This window comes from Rutidosis leptorrhynchoides, chromosome 3, assembly GCF_046630445.1.
Source record: "Rutidosis leptorrhynchoides isolate AG116_Rl617_1_P2 chromosome 3, CSIRO_AGI_Rlap_v1, whole genome shotgun sequence".
Classification (NCBI taxonomy): domain Eukaryota; kingdom Viridiplantae; phylum Streptophyta; class Magnoliopsida; order Asterales; family Asteraceae; genus Rutidosis; species Rutidosis leptorrhynchoides.
The window spans coordinates 675,464,553-675,489,942 of record NC_092335.1 but is presented as its reverse complement, the minus strand read 5'-3'; positions in this window follow the sequence as shown (position 1 = coordinate 675,489,942).

Sequence of the window (25,390 nt, the reverse complement as noted above, 5' to 3'; positions counted from 1 at the left end):
TATATATATATATATATATATATATATATATATATATATATATATATATATATATATATATATATATATATATATATATATATGGGGGAAGTGAATATGGTGCTGTTATACATATAAGCTTATATGACAAACACTACAAATTCTCATGATTTTGATGTTTTTCTTGTAAACTAAACTGCATTTTAACTATTTTATAACATTTTTTATGATTATATATTGATTTGAAGCAACGAAATTCGAATTAATTCATGTTTTGCATGAGTAGTTCTCAAACACTATTAATATGCAATTGTTCATGTGGAACAACATGTCATCTATATTTGATAAAAATTGCGAAAAGAACTACCAACAAAATGTAATCTTTTGTTTGTTATAGATTCAATAACGTATTTCAAAACTTATTATACAAAAACAACATCAAAATCATGAAAATTTGAGGTTTTTGTCATATAAGCTTATATGCACAACAGCACCATATTCACTTTTCATATATATATATATATATATATATATAACTAGCTGTAATGATTAACGATCTAAAAAATTTAACTTTGATTTACACAATGCAAAGCCAATAAAGATTAATGCATGCACACTCCAGACAAAAGACACTCCCAACAAAAGGCGTTTCAATTTTCTATACAAGTTTCAATATTACTAATTTCTTTCAATTTCTCTTTCTGTCAAATCGTCAGATGAACCATTTGAAATTTCTAACATAATTAAATAATCGAGTAGTCCGTAATTAATTAATCACAACATAAAAATGGGTGGTAGTATTGATTTCCTTCCATCTACATTTTCATTCGTTTCCTCATGCATGTTTTTGAATTTCAACATTCAAATATGCATCTTCAGATGTTAACAAGATAATACCTTCCATTTCAATATTTCAATTTTTTTTTCGAACGGCAAAAATTTTATTAAATATTTCAATATTTCAATTTATATACACTATTTCATCTTTTCAAACCAGTTATCTTCTACACCAAGCAATTATCAAGGTTCCTTTCTCAAATCATTTAATGATAGGAGATTTTTTTAACGAGCCGAGCTAAAATTAGTTTAGATAATTAACGAGCTTATAACGAGCCGAGCTCGAACTTTTTACAACAATCACGAGCCGAGCTCGAGCCAAAAATCCAAAGCTCGAACCGAGCCGAGCTCGAGCTTTCTGAAAACTAAACGAGCCGAGCTCGAACACTATCAAGCTCGGGCTCGGCTCGGCTCGTTTACAGCCCTAACTGACTAACGCCTCTCCGACGTCAAGTTTGACGTCTATTAAAGGCGTCAAAGGGCGTTTGTGCCATGTCAGATTTTTTGATGTTAGTTTCCAAGTAAAATACTGCTTTAGACTGGTCTTATATGATGATTTTTTATAATAATCAAATTTATCTAAGATTGTGAAATTGTCATATCTCTAAATTTTACAAAGCATAGAGGTCACATCCTACTTGTCACACTCACATTGTCCCATCATTTTAATTTACACGTGGATTTTTTTTTAAAAAACCTGTCAAATGCTACAAATTACTCCTAACTTCCACGTGGACATCAACATACCGCATATACGTTTTTTTCAGAAAAAAAAAACAAATCGATATTCAAAAAAACCCTTCCTTCTCTCCTCCAAGAATACTCACCCCCAATTCAATCGAATCTGCAGGTTTCTGTTTCTACAATCAATCTAATAGTATGCTGATATTACAACTTAATCCGCGAATCAATTACACGCAGAATGATACAAGCTTAGATTCGAATTTCATATGTATTAAATTTAGGGTTACGAATCTCATTCTAATCGATTAGGTTCCAATCAGACGGATTCAATATCAATCGGAACTCAAATTGGCGGCGGTGTCAATATTTATGTATGATTCATCTAACTTTGAGTTTTGGTCCAGTAGTTCAATTGCTTTTATAATCTGTTTTCTCATGTGTCTGTCTGGGTTTACGATTTATAAGGTAGGTGGGTTTCTCATTACTCATATATGTTAGTCAGTGATTTGATACAATAGTTAGAAGGTAATTTAATTAGGGTTTATGAAAAATTAAGGATGATGATGAATCTCTAATTTCAGTGGAATTTTCTATTATGTTTTTTAGGCTCAAATCTTTAGATTTGGTTATGATTAGGATTCATCTTTTTAAGTTTGAATCTTTGATTCTTAGTTGATTTGCTTAACCTTTTAAAGTTAAAATATTCATTTAGTTGGATCTAATTCAATTTGTTATGGGTGTTTTGGACATTTTTCGTTAGCTTATCGAGTATTTCATTGTATAAGTTAATGAGAATTTTGTTGTGATCAACCATTGATCTAATATCTTTTAAATCTTTCCAGATTCACTACATTCCCCAGATACATGTGGTGAGAAGAAAGATGACGTCTCGAGTAGTTGTAACTTTTCATGTGCCATCACAAAATTCCATGTGCCATCAATTGTTAACTCTTCTCATAGTCGTAACTTTGAGTAGCCAGCCCTCCAGGTTAAATCAAAACCCTTTATGATTATTTTTTCATAGCCTGACATGTCGTTTGGTGAGTGAGGAAAATAAAGTTAAAATAACCATTATTTGTTAAGTTTCTAACATTGTATGATACTACTACATAATCAATAATCCTATTACGTTTGCTTATTTCAACAATAATTCTAATCACATGTTTATGGTTACTAGCCTTGGTGCTGGAGCAGATTACTTTATGCAGTTTTGTGCTTGGTGTCATCACCAACACTATTTTCAACCTGATAATCGTGCCCCATCTGCCGAAATGCTGAGGTTGGTGCATTTCTTTCTAATATGTTACTCACTTCTTGATGTTATTGTTATGTGACATGTGCTACACAAGGAGGTTTCACAGTATGGCATTGTATTTTTTGAACATCTTTATCTTTGTTGAGTATGTGTGGTTTGTTTTGGATTAATTGTAAATTACTATCATGATGAAAGGTTGAGCTGCTGGTCTTTTGATGTTAGCTACTGTTTTATTCAATTTGCACTGTTTCCACTGTTAGCTACATTTTTTAATCGTGAAGAAGAAGATTTCGAAATGAGAATTAATATGTGATATGTGATCTGATATTGTTAATACATATTTGATATGTATTGTGAAGAAGAATATGATTTGATAAACAAAAAAAGGGCGGTGCTCTCCAAGATAGTGTGTTTAAATATCTTATCTTAGAAATTAGATTAGCATAGAACATGAATGTGTTTGCTGAGTTATTCACATTATGTGTGGTTCCTATGTGTTTACTATAAAATTTAAAGTATTGAATCGTAGTTTCACGTAAAAGGCTGGTATTGGAATAAAAAAGGAGCTTAGATTATCTAGCTGGAATTTATATGGGACATGACTTCTCTGCACCACCTAGCCTGGTGAGTTATGCTCCCACTTTATAAAGAACTTTTATCTATATGGCTTCAAAATTTTGTTTACAACACAAATTCGCTAATGGTCAGTTAGTACTTCGCATAAGTGTTTACATGTAATATAGATGAATGTATGATGTATGGGATGCCTTATATATATCGTGAATAATAAAGCCGACTATTACTTGATGACACATTTTATCAATATAGCACTCAAGCATCAACAAAGAAGAACAAGGATTGAGCGCCAAGACAATAGAGCCAGGCAAGCTCGAGGTATGTTAGCTTTTAATGGATGATGAAAGATGTGTGGGTAGGTAACATGTCAACTGGGTTAGGTTGACCCATTTGAGCATATTCCATCCTTTTTTTTTTATTTGTTTTGTTTTTATATCAAAAAGTATGCAAATTTATATATCTTTTGTTTACATGATATAAACTCACATCTTTTATGGTGGTACAATAGGATCATCAATCTTGACTATAACTAGCTCGATGACTACGGGCTCTCTAGCGTCTTTCATTCTCTACATTATCAATGATCGGTAATTCTAAAATTATAATTTGCTTAAAGTAATGTTTTTTATTCTTCCAATCAACACTTGATTTGCACTGCTATGGGAACTATACCTTTTCAAGGTCCATTTTCTTTAATTGTGTCAACCTTAATTGTGTCACCTGCTATGCGAAAACTTACAAACAAAAATGATTACACTGCTATGGGAACTATACCTTTTTAAGGTCCATTTTCTTTTTCTAATTGATCCTAGAGATCAGAGAAAAAATTGAGATATTGATGAAAATTCCACAAAACGTCAACCTTGAAAGGTTGTTGTTGGGCTACGACTACCAGAGTAGGGACGAAACATAATCAGTACCAACCAGGTGACACAATTAATCTTTAGGCAATAAAGTTGGTCCTTATTAACCTTGGCAACCCTGCATAAGTGGGAGATGTAATTGAAGTATTGGGAGAAAACAAGCTTATTGATAGTCAATCAATACACAAAGTATTAAAGTATGTTGGAATATGAATCTATTAGAGGTTTATTTTATGTCAATGGTACATGCTATCTCTACTTGTGCAGATAATATGTATAAAACTACAATTTGTAATCTTGAACTCGACGAAGCAAAGGTTAAACAATTCAAGGAGGCTATTAAAAATAACTATTGGTTTGAATTTATCATGCCTGTGACTTCTTATAATTTCTGTATGTGATCTTAGGATTAGATTTTTCTTATTATGATATGCATGTACCTGTACCCTTATATTAGTCCGACAGTTCGTAAGAATAGAATTGAAATATGAATGTTGCATGTATATAATTGATATCTAGCTCAAAACACTAGACGTTTGTAAAAATCACATTTAATTTTTTGACGGGTATTTGAAACCGTCGTGCACGCACAAGCTCAGGTCGTTTAGACATCTTATGTGTTTCGTTTTGATTTGCTAAGTGAATATGAATTCAGATTGATTTATTGTGTTAATTTGTATATATATGTAACGGATTAGATCGTGAGACAATGAAAGTTGACGATAATTGTTTAAATTCAAGGTTGAGTTTGATTTGCAATTGGAGGAATTGTGGTTGTTGTAAATGAGGGAGGGTGTTAGGGGGCGAGCCAATGAAGTGTTAAATTGTAAGCGTATTCATTAATAATGTTTACAATACTAATAATCTCAATACATTTATTTACAGTACAATTCTTCATTGTAATTGTATCATATAGCTATGTTGATTAGTCCCAATACTAACGTTTACGAATGTTTTCTTAGAGCTGTCGTGCAACGCACGGGCTCTTAAAATCTAGTTGATTGATAAATCGTTAACATAATTGTAAAATTGATTTAAAGTGTAACAAATATAAATATAATAGGATTGAGGGTTGGCCGAGAATATCTCCCTCCCATCGACGCGCTCCACCGCAAGATTGACGGTAGGCCGAACATTCTTGCTGCTATTTGGGAATAACGGATAAATATTTTTTAGCCACAAATTTCAGCCCGTTAACATATATAAGATTTACGATAATAATTTTATTTCAACTTCATATGTCACTTGTAATAAACTATGTAAAGTAATATTTTTAACAAATATTAAAGAATTTAAACAGTAACTAGAAAACTATCATTATATCAATTTATTGTTATCTTCTATCATATATACATAGAGACACACATATATATTAATTTAAATTTAAACACTACATAACTTTAAATATGACAAAGATCCATATTCTTATGCATGAAATCCTCAACCACTACACACAACTCTTAAAACATACTTTTTACTTCTTAACAACCCCATTCCATCAAAACTCATGAATATTCCTACTTACACCTCTGCTTCCCATATATATTTATATATTTTTCATTATTTTATTTATTGGATCTTTTTAATACTTATATTAACATAAATTATTAAATAAATTAGCTTATTACTTAATTGCTCATGTATAGTGTATATTTTCCATTTGTTTGTACCAATCTTAATATAAAAATGAATATGAATATGAATATCCATTATTATTTATTCACAATCACAATCAAAATTCTTTACCTTTTTTTTTCTTGACTCATTTATGCTATGTATTTATTTTATCAACAATCACAATCAAATTCTTTACCTTTTGTCTTTATTTATTTATCTTCTAATACGTTATAATATTATTATTATTATTATTATAATAATAATAATAATAATAATAATAATAATAATAATAATAATAATAATAATAATAATAATAATAATAATAATAATAAAATCTCTTCTCTTTATCTATTATAACAAAAGTGAAATTAGCAAAGCAAATTGAATAAAAACTGACATGTAAAAAATATAGCCCTTAGATTTAAAATTAGAATTAACTAAGAACCATTAGATCAAGGTAAACAACAATATTAACAATATTAGCAAATATATCTCCTAACAAGTGTGATTGATACAAATACCCTTTACTAATTTACGCAATTCCATGTTTAGATTTTTTTTTTTATTCCGTTACAAATCCTCTTCATAATCCAATTTAATTCCTTAACCCCCAAAACCCATGCTATTTACTCCATGAATACAAATCACGTCCTCTCCGTTGAAGCTATATCATCTAGGAGTTCCATCTCATATCGAAAACAAAATTGAGGTATAACATAATAGTATTGTATTCGTATGACAGCTCTTTTGCTCGATCGAATTCAATGATGAGATATATTATAGGTGTTAGGGGTTTTATTATCGATTATATGATATCTTATGATCATATTCACCTATTGGTATAGGATTACATGATTGTATTGCTTACTTTCAACCTAATTAGATTAGGGTTAATGCTAGTTTTGGGGATTCTTTAAATTTTTCTTTAGTTGATTAATTTTGGGATTGTTATTGTGTTTTCATGCTTTCGAGTGCACTGTGCATACAAACCAAAATTTATTTTCATATTTTTTAATATCAAGTGTTAGACCGAAATTTATATTATGATCATTAGTTTGACTTCTTATTTTTTCTTATTAGAATGAGGTGTCAACTAATGAATAAATATATTCTCAGCAGCATTTGCATAAAGTTTACCTTGCAATACTTTTGACTTCCCGATGACACTTTCAAATTATAATAATGTGCATCTAATGCTTGAGCTCTTTGGAGAAAACTAGCCTGACCTTACAAGTATATATGAAAAACAGTTTTACATCAATGAGAAAATGAGACCTATACTAATTTACTGGCTCTTTGAGGTAACTTTTGAGCCAATAGGATTATCACCATGTATAAGTAAAAGTTCCAAATTTGAATTTAGTTTGCAAATTGGAAGATGGGTATGAGGTTGATCTCATGAATGTGCATATGCACGGTTGTTATAGCTTGGGATGTTTAAAATTGTTTTTCTTATGCCCAACGTGTGTATATATTAACAATTATTGTATGTATATTATCAATTAGTATTAATATAATTCTATTAGAGCGACAAAATTATCAATTTACATACTTTATTACTATTATCAATCGGAAACTTAGAACTATGGAATATTGTATTTGGTTCTTTAAAAAAAAAAATTAGGATAAGGGAACATCATGAATTAACATGAATTAAGATTGAGTGACAAGTGGTAAGGAATATAAATATTATTTTTATTATTATTGTAATTTAACAAGTTAATAATATATATTCCGGTTAATTTTTGTGTATATGAGTTAGATTTGCGGGTTTGTATCTATAACCCGCCCCAAACCCTAATATTGTTTGATAATCATTTTAATAATCAAAACTATGACAAAAACTTGTTTGATAATCATTGTGGATTAACTTTATAAATGATGTAAAATAAATGTATTATCATTTGTGATTCAGATGTCACAAACAAACACATTAAATGTTGAACGGTTTAACACTCTACGGTAAACAATTCAATTAGAAGGAAAACAAACGCACCCTAATATTTAAGTCCCGCGAAATCGCGGGTTATAAACTAGTAATAATAATAATATAAACTATATACGGAGTATGATATATATTTACATACATGCATGCGTATAATACATATACACTTCAATAAATATTGTAGTACATTACGAGTGCTATATTACATACTCCTGTATAATAATCAACTAGTTTAAGACCCGTAAATTCGTGTGATTATATAATATCTTTTTCTTGAAGCTATACATGTAAAGAACTACAAAGATCTGCTAGTCAAGCACATGATACACAATAATATAATAAACTCTAGACATATGACAAAATGAATTATAATATTTAGACATATTCAGTATTTTTCATCTTCTTTGTTATTTATATCATTTCTTGCTTCATATATCTGCTTGCAAAAGTTACACGTTAATTGCACAAATCATATTGAATCTAGTTGATCACCACCAAGTTTTGACCAATGAGGACAACATAAGGATTATCCTGCTGCATTGGAATACTAGATGAAATGAAACATGTATAACACAAATCTTATAAAAAATATGACCCGTAGATAAGAATTTGAAGCATATTATATAGCATAAAAGAGACCCACTCGCAGTGTGCCATAAAGTTGGAGCAAAAATAGGCACATCGATATGAAACGTTTATTCATATCCACCTCATATGCGAATCTTTGAGCACAGATCTTTTTTTTCTTCCTGTATTTAACATCTCTAATAATTAAGAATGGATGATTGATGATAAGCGAGATGATAAAGGGAAACCGTAATAAGTACTGATATTGAATACGAAAAAAGTACGTAAAAAACATGAATCCATTTGTGAGGTATATGATATATTTATAAGGTACACAGGAATTGCAAATAATCGAATTGATAGTCAGTTTAGGGTTAAAGAAATCGAAGGAAAAGGAAGTGGACGCGATTTAGGATTAGAATTGGAACACAAGGCGAATTGGAATGAATCGATTGGAAGGAATCCTCGAATTGAATTGAAAGGTAAGGGTTTTGTAAACAAATTGAATGTGGAGTCGGTTTAGGAATATTGGAACGAATTGTGGAAGGGAATTGATATTAGGGTTTTGCAAAATGGTTTTGAAAATTAGGCGAGAGTATTAAAGGAAATTGTGCTGATTTTGTACTTATATTGGCAAAAAAGCGTTATATATTTCTATCCAATCCAATGATTGGTACCAATAGTTACTTTTAGTTTATTTATTAATTTAATTTTTTTGAAAAGCAAGAATTTTTATATTAAAAATAGAATAGAATGCTAGTAAGAAGTTAGAGAAACAAGCAAAACTAACACGACCTAACCTAAAACACCCCTAAATTGTTACTTTTAAATCTAAAAATTACCTTTTTTAAATGTCACCATTTAAGTAGATTGCTTTGCTATAATATGCTATAATAGTGAAGACATAGATATATACTAGTTGAATGACCCGTGAAATCACGGGTGTGTTCAAGAAAAACATTTAAGAGACATTTTCAAAGTTACAATTTATACTAAGCCAACATGTGAAAAAAATCAATATCATTGTAAACTAAATAAGCTATTGGTATGATATCTAAAGTTAATAATTAAAAATTATAATCCTCAAAAGTTATCATACACAAATAGAAATACGATAAGTTTAGTTTCATCCCATATATACAAATATCTCATATATTGAACCAACTGAATAACTTCAGCATGAGACTTTTGAAATGCCATTTAAAATGACTATATTCTACTAACAATGTAAGCACCATTACAATAAATACATTTACTAATAGTATATTTATATTTATTCGCACAATATTTAATACAAAATGGAGTATGGATCTTCAAATAAATCTTCACTTGGATCTTCATATCCAAAATATCTTCATAAACCCTTTTTCTCAAAACCAATTAAAATTCGATACTCTTTAAAAAAAAAAAATTAGAATTCATTTACCGACTCAGAAAAGTCTAACACACAGTTACAAAGAATATAATTCAAACCTTTGGTCCATTGTAGACAATTAGTAACCATCGAGACTTTAATTGTATGAAGTGAGTTCCATACCAGGGAAAAGATAAAAATAGGGCCAGAAAGACAACCTATCAATGGAACTTGCTTTGATCTCGTTTTGCTCGTTCAGACCTGTCTTCTTCCCACTATAGTGAAAGATCTTCACTTCACCATAACGGGAACCTCGCTAACCTTAGAGATGAGAGCTTAACATCATCATTTGAATACTTGGAATCAAGTACTTTCAAGCTTGTAACTTTGGAAGCAATGTAATTACTAAGATTCTTATGCTTCAAAATTTGCCCTGCACGTAAACCGAACCACTTTAAAAAATCATAACCATAGCAGCTATCATACCACACTTGTTATTTAAATTACATAAAAAAGAATTTATGATGAGCACAATTATGACCAAAAGCAACAATGATGGTCAAACTTGTTAAAATTAGCCTTGTGACTAAAAATACAACCATACCAATCCAATGATTTGTCCTATTGTTTCATATTACTGTTGATAGCTAACCATAAACTTAAGTGAAGTAGTCAACATTAAAGAAATGGGTTAAGTTTGTCACCCATAAAAGAGTCGATTTTACTACAATTTTTCATGTAATACAGTTCACGATAATAAAACTAAATTACACATGTAACTTCAATACATTAAGTATGCACACATAGTTTATATTTCGTATAATACCAATTTGACCCAATTTTAATATATCTCGTCTCAAATTATTCATACGTAAATGGGTCAAAACACCACGTCTACACAATCCAAACAGACATACCTCGAGACTCAATGATTATGTCATATTGTTGGGAAGTAGTTGGCTTCTTAGGGACGCATAGTCAATACAAATGGGTCTGCTTGAACAATAACGGTCATTCATAGCTCTTGTACTCTCATTCCCATCATCAAACCTAACAGACCCATAAACCTTGGAAAATCTAATATATCTATCGATAATATTTTTGTACCTTTGATGTGACAACCCGGAAATTTTTGACCAAATTTAAACTTTATCTTTAAATGATTTAACGTTTCCGACACGATAAGCAAAGTCTGTAAAACCGAATCTCAAAATTTTTGAACTATTCAAGTACCCTTCGGTTGTTCTCAACGATTCGCGAACCATTATATGTAAATAGATACATATATATACTATAACTTGAAAACGTAACAAAGTTTTAATTGCATGATACCGTACATTAAACTTATTGGTTTATATATCTATTTGAAAATATATGATTTCAAGTTATTTAGTAAACGATAATAATATTCGATTATTGATTCGATTGATATTTAAATAAGTTAACTAAAATGTTTAAGATGAACCAGTAAAACACTAATTTGCTACAGTATTTTCGAATTACTACAGTACCCGAAAAGCTACAGTGTTTTCAAAAATCACTATTTGCTACATAAAAAAAAAACTTGCAGTAACTTTGCTACAGTAAGACACTATTTCAAAATGAAAATGTATATATGTATATGTATATACTACGAGACGATGATTTATAGAAGTAAATGACCAAAACACTCGAAAGTTTAAGATATACTTTGAGTGGTATAGTTTATGGATAACTTAAGGTTATATTTTGACAAAGGTAAGATTCACGAAATGTAAAGTATTAGTTTTCTAAGCGTACGAAAATGCGTTCGAGAAACCGGAACCGGGACATAAGTCGAGTGACAACGTACGACTTATCGAAACAAAAATTTCAAGTCAACTATGCATGTGAATTTAATATAATATATAATTAATTATATAAATTAAATATATTATATTTATAATTAAATAATATGTCGACAAACTAGAAGTTAAACGACCATGAACTGGAAATCCATCCCATGCGATCGCATGGGAAATGGTCTTGAAGGCCATGCGATCGCATGGCAGTCCTGGACAGGCCACATCTATATAAAGCTCGATCATTTGGCCAATTTATATCATCAATCTATCTTACTCTCTCTTTACTCCGTATTATTTATATTTATATTTTTATTATTATTATTAATTATTATTATTATTATTATTATATTATTATTATTAATATTAAGATTATTATTATTAATCTTATTATTAATAGTATTAGTATTATTATTTTTACGATACAAAAATAATAATATACATAAAATATTACTACGGAGTGATGTCCAAATGATTTCAAAACAAGTTTTCGAGCGGGATAGAGCTAAGGAAATTATGAGTTATAGCTATGGAGGTTATGGGTATGGTTCGAGGGTTTTGCTCGTGAGTCAAACTAGTGATTATCATCTTTGTTGCGTCTACGTACTTTCCTGCAATATTGAATCACAATATTGATACGTGAGCATTCATATCTTATCTTTTATATATTAATTGTGTATCCATGTCTAGTGCTCGAGTATATATATATATTTATATATGCTTGTATGCTAAATCTCGTCGTTAAACAGTTTATAATGAATCACGAATTAAATACATATATTACTGGTAAAAGGTATATGATATACATGTTTTTGGAAAGCTGACGAAAAATCAATAACTTTTCATTTAGATATCGAATAATTTCGATGAACGGATTAAAAGATATGATCAACTGAATTATGATTGACGTTAATTGAAATTGCTTTTGAATCTGCAAGTAAGATTTAAACAACTTGTTTACGAGATTGATAAATTAGATTTTTGAATATCACCAACCGAGTAAATGAATCCTTATATAAGGTACGTCTCGTTTTGTTGAACTTTTGTCAAAATTGACTTTTTGAAACGACTTTGGATAACTTTTGTATGTCGATCTCGAGCATTAGGATTGTGATACACTATGACCTGACCTAGCTTGATAGACATTTATTGACCAACATATGTTCTCTAGGTTGAGATCTATGATTATTTGATATTTCGAGTTTCGGTCACATTACGATGAACAACTTTATGTGCTGCTAAGGTGAGTTTCATTTGCTCCCTTTTTAATTGCTTTTGCAATCTATATTTTTGGGCTGAGAATACATGCACTTTATTTTAAACGCAATGGATACAAGTACACACTAAATTCTACACTGAGTTTGAACCGAAAATCTCTTAGCTTTGGTAACTAGTAACTGCCGGTTATAAGAACTGGTGGGCGCAAGTAGTTGTATATGGATCCATAGGGCTTGACATTCCCGTCTGTTCCAGGTATAGAAACCCTAGCCTGAACTATAAAACAGACGTATGCTATTTGAGTTTAGTACACGTTGGATTGCGTGTATTGTACATGTTGGTTGCATGTATGTTAAAACAGGGGTACTTATTATAACGTTAGAGTTTAGTTACCAGGGTGCTCAATCTTGTAGAATATTTTGATAAACGTTTCTGGATGAAACAACTGAAATCTTGTGATCCACCTTTATGTACAGATTATGCAAAACATTAAAACTATGAACTCACCAACCTTTGTGTTGACACTTGTTAGCATGTTTATTCTCAGGTTCCCTAGAAGTCTTCCGCTGTTTGCTTATATGTTAGACAAGCTATGTGCATGGAGTCTTACAAGGCATATTTTTCAAGGAAACGTTGCATTCACTAAATCATCACCATGTATCTTATTTTGAATGCATTGTCAACGAAAGTACTATTGTAAACTATTATTTACGGTGATTGTCTATATGTAGAAATCATCAGATATCGGAAACCTTTGATTTAAATATTCATTTATGGTGAGCCTTTTCAAAAGAATGCAATGTTTACAAAACGTATCATATAGAGGTCAAATACCTCGCAATGAAATCGATGAATGACGTGTTCGTCCATATGGATTTGGAGCGATCGTCACATTTGACTCGACAATTGTTTATCAGCCTACAAAGGTATCATACAACAATGTTTCAATTAGATACATTAAGTGTCAAGTCTTATATAAATATAAATATATCTAAGCGTCTGAGCATTTCTCACATGTACTAAAGATTGCCAGTTCAAACTGAAAGTTTGATCACTATTAGTCTATTAGGCATCATAGCCTCTTCAACGACCCCATTAAATACAAATAGGTTGATCGGTGTCGAAGGGCCGGTCAAAAATAGCCTAATTACTCTACTTTAGATAGGGTAAGCAGGATTCGTTCCACGGGAAGTTATGGTTAATTAGCAAGCAATTTCAAAATTGGTGTGTTTGTGATTAACTAAAATTAACTAAAGTAAAGACTAGATTAACAATTACTAAGCAAATGTAAACTTTGAGTATTTAAGAGCATAAACAATGGGCTAATTAAAAAGGTTGTAATCAATTGGATGGAAGCCTTTATCCCTTCACAATCCCAATCTAACATGCATTCATTCAAACAAGTAGTATGTTTATCAAGTATTGATCAAATCTCATAGACAAGATTTCTTAGGCTTATCAATTCTAACTATCTTGGGATTGAATCATGCAACCTAGACACTATGTCTTTATCCTTAATCTAATTAACACTAAGTTGGATCAAGAACACAATGTTAAATCACTATAATTCAACTTGCAATAATCACAATCAATAATACTTGCATTGATCAATAAACAATTGGTTTATAATATCACAATTCAAAAGACATAAGTTTCATAATATTACAAACTACATAAACTTGAATGAAAAGAATACATGTATCAATTGTTCATGGAAGGAATAAAGTGAAAGAAACTAGCCAAGCATGTTGGTGATGATGATCATGGTTGCTTCTTGAAGTTGCATGAAGAACACTCCTTGAAACCTAGCTTGAATCTTGATTTGATGATGATTAATGGTGTGTTTTTGTGTGTTTGATGCTCTAAAAACTGATGGAAGATACCTCCAATTCGTAGCCTAGGGTTTCTATTATATAGGGGTGAAGTAGGGTAACCCCCAAGCATTAAATCCCTCAAATCCGGCTCTAAATTCTATCCAAAAATACGCCCAGCCGCAATTTACTCTCACCAGCCGCAATTTATGAAATGTCCCGTTCTTATTGATTAAAAACGTTCCATATTAATTGATTTCGTTGCGAGGTTTTGACCTCTATATGAGACGTTTTTCAAAGACTGCATTCATTTTTAAACAAACCATAACCTTTATTTCATCAATAAAGGTTTAAAAAGCTTTACGTAGATTATCAAATAATGATAATCTAAAATATCCTGTTTACACACGACCATTTCATAATGGTTTACAATACAAATATGTTACAACAAAATAAGTTTCTTGAATGCAGTTTTTACACAATATCATACAAGCATGGACTCCAAATCTTGTCTTTATTTAAGTATGCGACAGCGGAAGCTCTTAATAATCACCTGAGAATAAACATGCTTAAAACGTCAACAAAAATGTTGGTGAGTTATAGGTTTAACCTATATATATCAAATCGTAACAATAGACCACAAGATTTCATATTTCAATACACATCCCATACATAGAGATAAAAATCATTCATATGGTGAACACCTGGTAACCGACAATAACAAGATGCATATATAAGAATATCCCCATCATTCCGGGACACCCTTCGGATATGATATAAATTTCGAAGTACTAAAGCATCCGGTACTTTGGATGGGGTTTGTTAGGCCCAATAGATCTATCTTTAGGATTCGCGTCAATTAGGGTGTCTGTTCCCTAATTCTTAGATTACCAGACTTAATAAAAAGGGGCATATTCGATTTCGATAATTCAACCATAGAATGTAGTTTCACGTACTTGTGTCTATTTTGTAAATCATTTATAAAACCTGCATGTATTCTCATCCCAAAAATATTAGATTTTAAAAGTGGGACTATAACTCACTTTCACAGATTTTTACTTCGTCGGGAAGTAAGACTTGGCCACTGGTTGATTCACGAACCTATAACAATATATACATATATATCAAAGTATGTTCAAAATATATTTACAACACTTTTAATATATTTTGATGTTTTAAGTTTATTAAGTCAGCTGTCCTCGTTAGTAACCTACAACTAGTTGTCCACAATTAGATGTACAGAAATAAATCGATAAATATTATCTTGAATCAATCCACGACCCAGTGTATACGTATCTCAGTATTTATCACAACTCAAACTATATATATTTTGGAATCAACCTCAACCCTGTATAGCTAACTCCAACATTCACATATAGAGTGTCTATGGTTGTTCCGAAATATATATAGATGTGTCGACATGATAGGTCGAAACATTGTATACGTGTCTATGGTATCTCAAGATTACATAATATATAATACAAGTTGATTAAGTTATGGTTGGAATAGATTTGTTACCAATTTTCACGTAGCTAAAATGAGAAAAATTATCCAATCTTGTTTTACCCATAACTTCTTCATTTTAAATCCGTTTTGAGTGAATCAAATTGCTATGGTTTCATATTGAACTATATTTTATGAATCTAAACAAAAAAAGTATAGGTTTCTAGTCGGAAAAATAAGTTACAAGTCGTTTTTGTAAAGGTAGTCATTTCAGTCGAAAGAACGACGTCTAGATGACCATTTTAGAAAACATACTTCCACTTTGAGTTTAACCATAATTTTTGGATATAGTTTCATGTTCATAATAAAAATCATTTTCTCAGAATAACAACTTTTAAATCAAAGTTTATCATAGTTTTTAATTAACTAACCCAAAACAGCCCGCGGTGTTACTACGACGGCGTAAATCCGGTTTTACGGTGTTTTTCGTGTTTCCAGGTTTTAAATCATTAAGTTAGCATATCATATAGATATATAACATGTGTTTAGTTGATTTTAAAAGTCAAGTTAGAAGGATTAACTTTTGTTTGCGAACAAGTTTAGAATTAACTAAACTATGTTCTAGTGATTACAAGTTTAAACCTTCGAATAAGATAGCTTTATATGTATGAATCGAATGATGTTATGAACATCATTACTACCTTAAGTTCCTTGGATGAACCTACTGGAAAAGAGAAAAATGGATCTAGCTTCAATGGATCCTTGGATGGCTCAAAGTTCTTGAAGCAAAATCATGACGCGAAAACAAGTTCAAGTAAGATCATCACTTGAAATAAGATTGTTATAGTTATAGAAATTGAACCAAAGTTTGAATATGATTATTACCTTGTATTAGAATGATAACCTACTGTAAGAAACAAAGATTTCTTGAGGTTGGATGATCACCTTACAAGATTGGAAGTGAGCTAGCAAACTTGAAAGTATTCTTGATTTTATGAAACTAGAACTTTTGGAATTTATGAAGAACACTTAGAACTTGAAGATAGAACTTGAGAGAGTTCAATTAGATGAAGAAAATTGAAGAATGAAAGTGTTTGTAGGTGTTTTTGGTCGTTGGTGTATGGATTAGATATAAAGGATATGTAATTTTGTTTTCATGTAAATAAGTCATGAATGATTACTCATATTTTTGTAATCTTATGAGATATTTCATGCTAGTTGCCAAATGATGGTTCCCACATGTGTTAGGTGACTCACATGGGCTGCTAATAGCTGATCATTGGAGTGTATATACCAATAGTACATACATCTAAAAGCTGTGTATTGTACGAGTACGAATACGGGTGCATACGAGTAGAATTGTTGATGAAACTGAACGAGAATGTAATTGTAAGCATTTTTGTTAAGTAGAAGTATTTTGATAAGTGTATTGAAGTCTTTCAAAAGTGTATAAATACATATTAAAACACTACATGTATATACATTTTAACTGAGTCGTTAAGTCATCGTTAGTCGTTACATGTAAGTGTTGTTTTGAAACCTTTAGGTTAACGATCTTGTTAAATGTTGTTAACCCAATGTTTATAATAACAAAAGAGATTTTAAATTATTATATTATCATGATATTATGATGTACGAATATCTCTTAATATGATATATATACATTAAATGTCGTTACAACGATAAACGTTACATATATGTCTCGTTTCAAAATCATTAAGTTAGTAGTCTTGTTTTTACATATGTAGTTCATTGTTAATATAATTAATGATATGTTTACTTATCATAATATCATGTTAACTATATATATAACCATATATATGTCATCATATAGTTTTTTTACAAGTTTTAACGTTCGTGAATCACCGGTCAACTTGGGTGGTCAATTGTCTATATGAAACCTATTTCAATTAATCAAGTCTTAACAAGTTTGATTGCTTAACATGTTGGAAACATTTAATCATGTAAACATCAATCTCAATTAATATATATAAACATGGAAAAGTTCGGGTCACTACAATTTACGCCCAGCCGCAAAAACCAAGCGCCTCCTTATGCCCGTTTCTGACCTGACCAAACTTTTAATTTCAGGCCAGCCGCAATTTACTCTCACCAGCCGCAATTTGCGGCTGGGTACTTTTTTCGCGCCTTTTTCTCGTTTTAATCCTCGTTTTTACGTTTCATCTTGACTCGTTACCCATTATAAAAACCTTATAAAAGAGCCTTTTCAACCTCAAATGCACACATAAAATTCATCTTTTAATATCAAAACACAATCGGTATTTATGAACCGATCAACTCCCCCACACTTATCATTGTTTGTCCTCAAACAATCTCAAACTCAACTCTTCGACTCGAACCTTTAATTGATCTTTTAACAACTGATAAATCTTCGAAGGATTATATAAAACCGCAACATCTTGAACTCAATGTGGAACATAAACTCTTCCGACATGGCTCTCACTTAATCAACTTTAACTTCTCGATTATGTGAACATCTCGTCTCGAGCAAATTCTTCAAAAATGTAACAAAACTTCAAACTTGGTGATCTTCAAATAAAACATAAGTCAAGTGAGAGCCATCCGCCATATGAACCAGACAAAAGAACCATATACCGTCAATTCCATATTTTGTTTTAAAGGTTGGTGTGCCAGAGTGTCCGAAGACACCCTTTTTGGTTCTCCCGGTGTTTTAGGATCACGGCACTCATCTCATACCCCAACAACTCCTCCGGTGACTCTTGGAGCAGGGCGGACAATCGACGAAGGGTCGTGGAATTTAAGTCCCACGTGACTTATAATGAGAAATAATTTTTGTGGATTTAGCCCCATCTAGCTCTATTTTTAGCGGTATTATAAGTCCCAACAAGGCTCTCGTGTAGGAATATTTATCCAGCCCCTATACTGGCTGTTTTATGGATTTGGCTCCATCGAGCTCTCGTTTTGTGGTTTTAGCCCCAAGCATGGCTCTCGTGTAGGAATATTTATCCAGCCCCTATACTGGCTATTTTGCAGCGAACTGCGGGTATGGCTAGTGTCATCCACAGCTAATCCTGGTTTTGAATAGCGACACAGAACAAGTCCAAGCACTAGCATTTATTCCCGGTATCGAAACAAGATGTGAATGAACAGGAAATGAGATTTTGTACCTTTCAATTTCGTCAATTCATGGGTAAAAAAACTGCACTAAAAGCGCTTTTGAAACATAAATCGGAAGACTTTACTTCCTTTTTGAAAACACCTTGATAACTCAACTAAGAAGACTTTACTTCTTAACTTGACCGCTTTGAAACTTTTTGTTTAATTTATATGTTTACAACCAACTTTTTCTTAATACCCATTAATACCATGCCACTTCACTTATTCTTTCAACTCTTTTTCACAAGAATCACACTTGGTTTGTTATAAAATTATGATAAAATTTTGTTCAACTTTAATAACCATAATGTTTTACTCACTTTAAGCTTCAAACCAAGTAATGTATCACAAAAAAAATTTAAAATTTCCCTTCTCCCCCACACTTGAATTATGCTACGCCCTCGTACGCATGTTTAGAATATTACAATACTTATGTGAAAAGAAAAATTTAACGCATTACCGAGATACTCGCAAGTTCACCATCCAATAGTAACCATCGCACATCATTTTGATTCATCATCACGCATTCCATTCGATTACATTTATCCTTCCATTACAACTTAGAAAAGAAAAACAAAAGAAAAAGTGTAAAATCTAACTAGCCCACTTTCGGAGGGATCCGCTTTAAACCACCCAATTCCCTCGGGTGGACGAGTTTTGTCTCGTGAGGGCTTGCAGTGAACATACCCACAAAGTTCATTTACCTACTAAAAATAAAAATAAAATAGAAATAAACTAAAAATAAAATAAAGAAAACTTACAAACTCTACACATAGTTTGTGCAGTTTTTATATCCGAGTCGTGCACACGACTCTTTTGCCACTTCAGCTAATTCCAGGACTGTAGAAGGTTCCTCCTTCCCTCACTTTGTGAGAACCTTCGCTATCTCTAACTTTCCTCAACTTAGAATCCAACCACACATCATTCTCCTTAGCCACATGCATTAACTCAAACAATTTATCTTTTTCTTTAGGAGACAAGTTACACACAAGACGGTTGCTCAAACTTTCATCCCCCCTACTCCTAGCATCATGGACCCGTCTATGTAATTTTCTCATGGAACGATCAAGCACCGGGTCATCCACATATTCCTTACACTCACTATCATGCCTCAAAGAACTATGTGGCGGGTTTTCACTATCTCCCCCACACTTAGGCCCTTCAAGATCCTCTAAATTGGAAATCACCTCATAATCAACTCGAGAATTCACCTTTTCATTCTTATTCACTTTGATCTTGTGACCTCCAAACCGCTCAACGAGTTTTTCTACGGTTTTTCCCATTACTTTGACTACTTTTTCATCGGATTCTTCAGACTTTTCAAGTGTATCAACAGACACATTCCCAACACAATTCTCCATTTTGTTATCACTAGATACCTGCTCATTTAATTTTCTCATTGATGGTGGTCGGGAAGGCCTAATCGTCTCCGGGGTTACCAAATGTTCATTCTCTTCACATTTAGAAACTTTTTCATCTGCCCCAACAAATGTGGATACTGCCATCACAGTTTCTTTAATCGGTAATGAACAAGTGGTGCTAAATGATGAACTCAACTTGGTTTCAAGAACTTGACTCGGATTTTTCAATTCCCGCTCAAGATTTTGTATCGACTCTTGTTGACTCATCAAAATTTCTGCATTAGTTCTTATTTGAGATTCCATGAATTCACTTGTCATACCCTCTTTACTAGATTTCCTTACCTCCTCTTTCTCTTTCACATCCGGTGCATACTTTTGAACCTGTTCATGGTTAGTATCCAACAAAAAACAATCCTGGACATCCGGTGTATGTAATGAATTAAAAATATTAATCCGTGATCTCTTATTACCAAAAGAAATGTCTATAACCCCGGTTCTACAATTGATAAGAGCATCAATTGTGGCCAAAAATGGACGACCAAGAATGATCGTCGGTTGGGTCTCCCTAAAAGTGGTCTCCGTGTCCATAACTATAAAATCTACTGGGTAATAAAAGTCTTCCACTTTCACAATCACATTTTCTAACATACCCCGTGGAGTTCTCATTGACCGATCCGCAAGTTGGACAAGAATATCTGTATGTTTTAAAGTTCCCAACTCGTATTGGTCAACAAGGCTCGATGGAAGTATGTTAATACTAGCCCCTAAGTCCAACAAAGCCTTTTTGACATTAACATTACCCACCGTAACCGAAATTAATGGTGTCCCCGGGTCCTTAAACTTAGGTGGAAGTGAACCCGAAATTACAGCACTCACTTTTTCAGTTAATTTTACCTTTTTGGGCAATGATGCGTTGAGTTTACGCTTTTGAACACACAAATCTTTTAAAAACTTAGCATATGCTGGAATTTGTTTGATTGCATCAATAAGTGGAATATTGATTTTTACTTGTTTAAATGTTTCCCACATATCATCCGTTTTCGGTCCCTTTTTCCCATAAGGAAATTGGTTCGGGGACTTTAAGGCCTTGGGGAATGGAATGGTATTAGTCTCCATGTCTGATTTCTCAATTTCGTTAAAGAGGGGTTCTTTATTTTCCACCCCTTCCCATGGTCAATATTTTCACTTACCTCATCCTCCTCATCAAGAACCATAGGAGACTTACTTGACTCTGGTTGCACTACCTCTTTTTCACCAACCTTATTGTCATACTTCTTTCCACTTCTCAAGGTACCTACCATGTTAACGCTATGCCCTTTTCCTTGATCCTTATGATTTAGATTTAGAACCGTGTAGCTTGGAATTGTACCTGGTTCCCTATTTCCCTTACTTTCCACTACATTACTGATCTCCTTAGCCAATGCACCAATCGACTTATTTTGCACTTCTATCATTTTTCGCATTTCGGAGATGAACGCATCCATCTTAGCATCCGAGCTAGATGGTTGATTGGTTGAAATACTGTTTTGATTTTGGTTTGGGTTTTGGCCTTCGTTTTGGTAATTGTTTTGGTTTTGGTTTCGGTTGTTGGGATAAGGATTTTGATAGTTTCTTTGGTAGTTGCCTTGGTTCTGAAAGTTACCCTAGTTTTGAAAGTTGCCTTGGTTTTGAAAGTTGTTTTGTGGTCTAAGTTGGTTCCCTTGGTTAGCATTCAGAGCGTTGTTATTGCTCTAACTGAAATTAGGATGATTTCTCCAACCCGGATTATACGTGTTGGAGTATGGATCATATCTTCGCCCCTGAACCTCGTTAACTTGTTCTTCCACTATGTGCTGATTTACCAGTGGAATCCCATTTCTACATCCATATGAAAAGTGAGAAGGATCTCCACAAATCTCACATACTTCCTGAACCTGCGAAACATTACAAGCAAGACCCTGGTTTGGGTTGTTAAATATAAGCATTTTCAAATCATCAAATTCCTGCTCTAAGTTCCTAGATGAGCCACCCGAATCGGAAATATGATTCACTCGGGAGGTACTAGGTTGTTTACGATCAACCGAAGCTTGGGTTTTTGAACCCTTGCTTAACTGTTCGAAGAACGTCCATTCATCATTACTAGACCGAGTTAAGAATGCCCCAGCACTAGCCGCCAAAAGAAACTGCCTGTTTTGGGAATCTAAACTATCATAGAAAACTTTAACCAATTCCCACTTGGGTATCTCATGGTGTGGACATGCCCTAAGTAACTCCTTCAGTCGTTCATACGCTTCATGAAATAATTCACCCGGTAATTGTTTAAAAGATTTTATTTGCGTACGCATGTCTGAAGTTTTACTTATGGGGTAAAATTCTTCTAAAAATCGTTTTTTCATTTCCGTCCAAGTATTAATACTCCGGGCGGGCAAGGAGAGAAACCATATTTTTGCCTTATCCTTAAGTGAATAAGGAAATAATCGAAGACGTACCTCATCATCAGTGAAACCGTTTACCTGATTAGTAGCACATATCCCATTAAACTCAGTGATGTGCTCATATGGTTCCTCGTTAGCCATACCTCGGTAGGTTGGCAAGATCGAAATGAGTTGAGGTCGGACCTCAAATCGTCGGTTGTTTCCTCCTGCTGGTGCAGGATAAACAATGGGTGAATGATCCTCAAAATCACCTGGTTGGTAGTAGGTGTCTACTCCTCTTGGTCGTTCGGTCATCTCGTCTCGTTGATCAAAAACTACCTCTTCCGTATCAGACTCTGACTTAGGAGAGTTTGGTGGAACAATCAGATGTGTCTCTAACTGTGGTTGAGTGGATGCTGAAGCCACTGTCGAACCCTTTAAGATTCTTGTAACTTTTCGATTAGCTTTTGCAGATTTCTTGATTTCCGGGTCTAAAGGCTTAAGATTTTGATCTCCCAAACTCCGAGTTTGCATACACTAACCTGCACTTCAACAAAAACAAGAACACCGAGCGTAAAACTGACAAAAACAAAATAAACAAAACACTATTTTTGGATTTTTATTGGTTTTATAATTTTTATGGTTTTTCTAATTTAACACGAAAGCAATAAAATAAGAGCTTGCAATCAAGCACACACTTCCCCGGCAGCGGCGCCAAAATTTGATCGGTGTCGAAGGGCCGGTCAAAAATAGCCTAATTACTCTACTTTATATAGGGTAAGCAGGATTCGTTCCAAGGGAAGTTATGGTTAATTAGCAAGCAATTTCAAGATTGGTTTGTTTGTGATTAACTAAAATTAACTAAAGTAAAGGTTAGATTAACAATTACTAAGCAAATGTAAACTTTGAGTATTTAAGAGCATAAACAATGGGCTAATTAAAAAGGTTGTAATCAATTGGATGGAAGCCTTTATCCCTTCACAATCCCAATCTAACGTGCATTCATTCAAACAAGTAGTATGTTTATCAAGTATTGATCAAATCTCATAGACAAGATTTCTTAGGCTTATCAATTCTAACTATCTTGGGATTGAATCATGCAACCTAGACACTATGTCTTTATCCTTAATCTAATTAACACTAAGTTGGATCAAGAACACAATGTTAAATCACTATAATTCAACTTGCAATAATCACAATCAATAATACTTGCATTGATCAATAAACAATTGGTTTATAATATCACAATTCAAAAGACATAAGTTTCATAACATTACAAACCACATAAACTTGAATGAAAAGAATACATGTATCAATTGTTCATGGAAGGAATAAAGTGATTGAAACTAGCCAAGCATGTTGGTGATGATGATCATGGTTGCTTCTTGAAGTTGCATGAAGAACACTCCTTGAAACCTAGCTTGAATCTTGATTTGATGATGATTAATGGTGTGTTTTTGTGTGTTTGATGCTCTAAAAACTGATGGAAGATACCTCCAATTCGTAGCCTAGGGTTTCTATTATATAGGGGTGAAGTAGGGTAACCCCCAAGCATTAAATCCCTCAAATCCGGCTCTAAATTCTATCCAAAAATACGCCCAGGCGCAATTTACTCTCACCAGCCGCAATTTACGCCCAGCCGCAAAAACCAAGCGCCTCCTTATGCCCGTTTCTGACCAGACCAAACTTTTAATTTCAGGCCAGCCGCAATTTACTCTCACCAGCCGCAATTTGCGGCTGGGTACTTTTTTCGCGCCTTTTTCTCGTTTTAATCCTCGTTTTCGCGTTTCGTCTTGACTCGTTACCCATTATAAAAACCTTATAAAAGAGCCTTTTCAACCTCAAAAACACACATAAAATTCATCTTTTAATATCAAAACACAATCGGTATTTATGAACCGATCATGTGTCCAAACGAATACTTAAGCACCGCCTACATAAATATATAGAAATACTTGTAACAACTAACATAATATCTCATGTTAGCATTTAAAAAACTTATGACTTATTAAAGCATCAACCAGATAGTAGGTTTCTCCAATAACCAAAATTATCATGTCCTTTTATCAAACACTTGGAGTGCGTCAAAAAAGAACATGTGTATCTTGTCTCATGATCTCTCTAATACGTAAAAGAATATTACAAAAGCATTAATAACATATATAAACACTTTGAACAATTTTACATATTACATAACCATGGGACCACACTTTCAATGCAAAGACCTTTATTTAAACATAACTAACAACTTAATTATAATCTCTATATGAATATGAATTCAATAGTTAAAATAAGAAAGGAAACTTAAAGCTTACCGGTGAATTGCCTACTCTTCTACAACTGTAATAGCTACAAAAATACAAAATAAACAACAAATAAAATCTAAATAATAATTGTTAAATTAACCCATAAATGGGATCTCAAGAATAAATACTATTTAAACTTAAAAATCTTGGACTAAAATAATAAAGCATTTGCGTAAACTCACATTCATTGCCCACACACTTTGTTTGAAACCTGCAAATATCA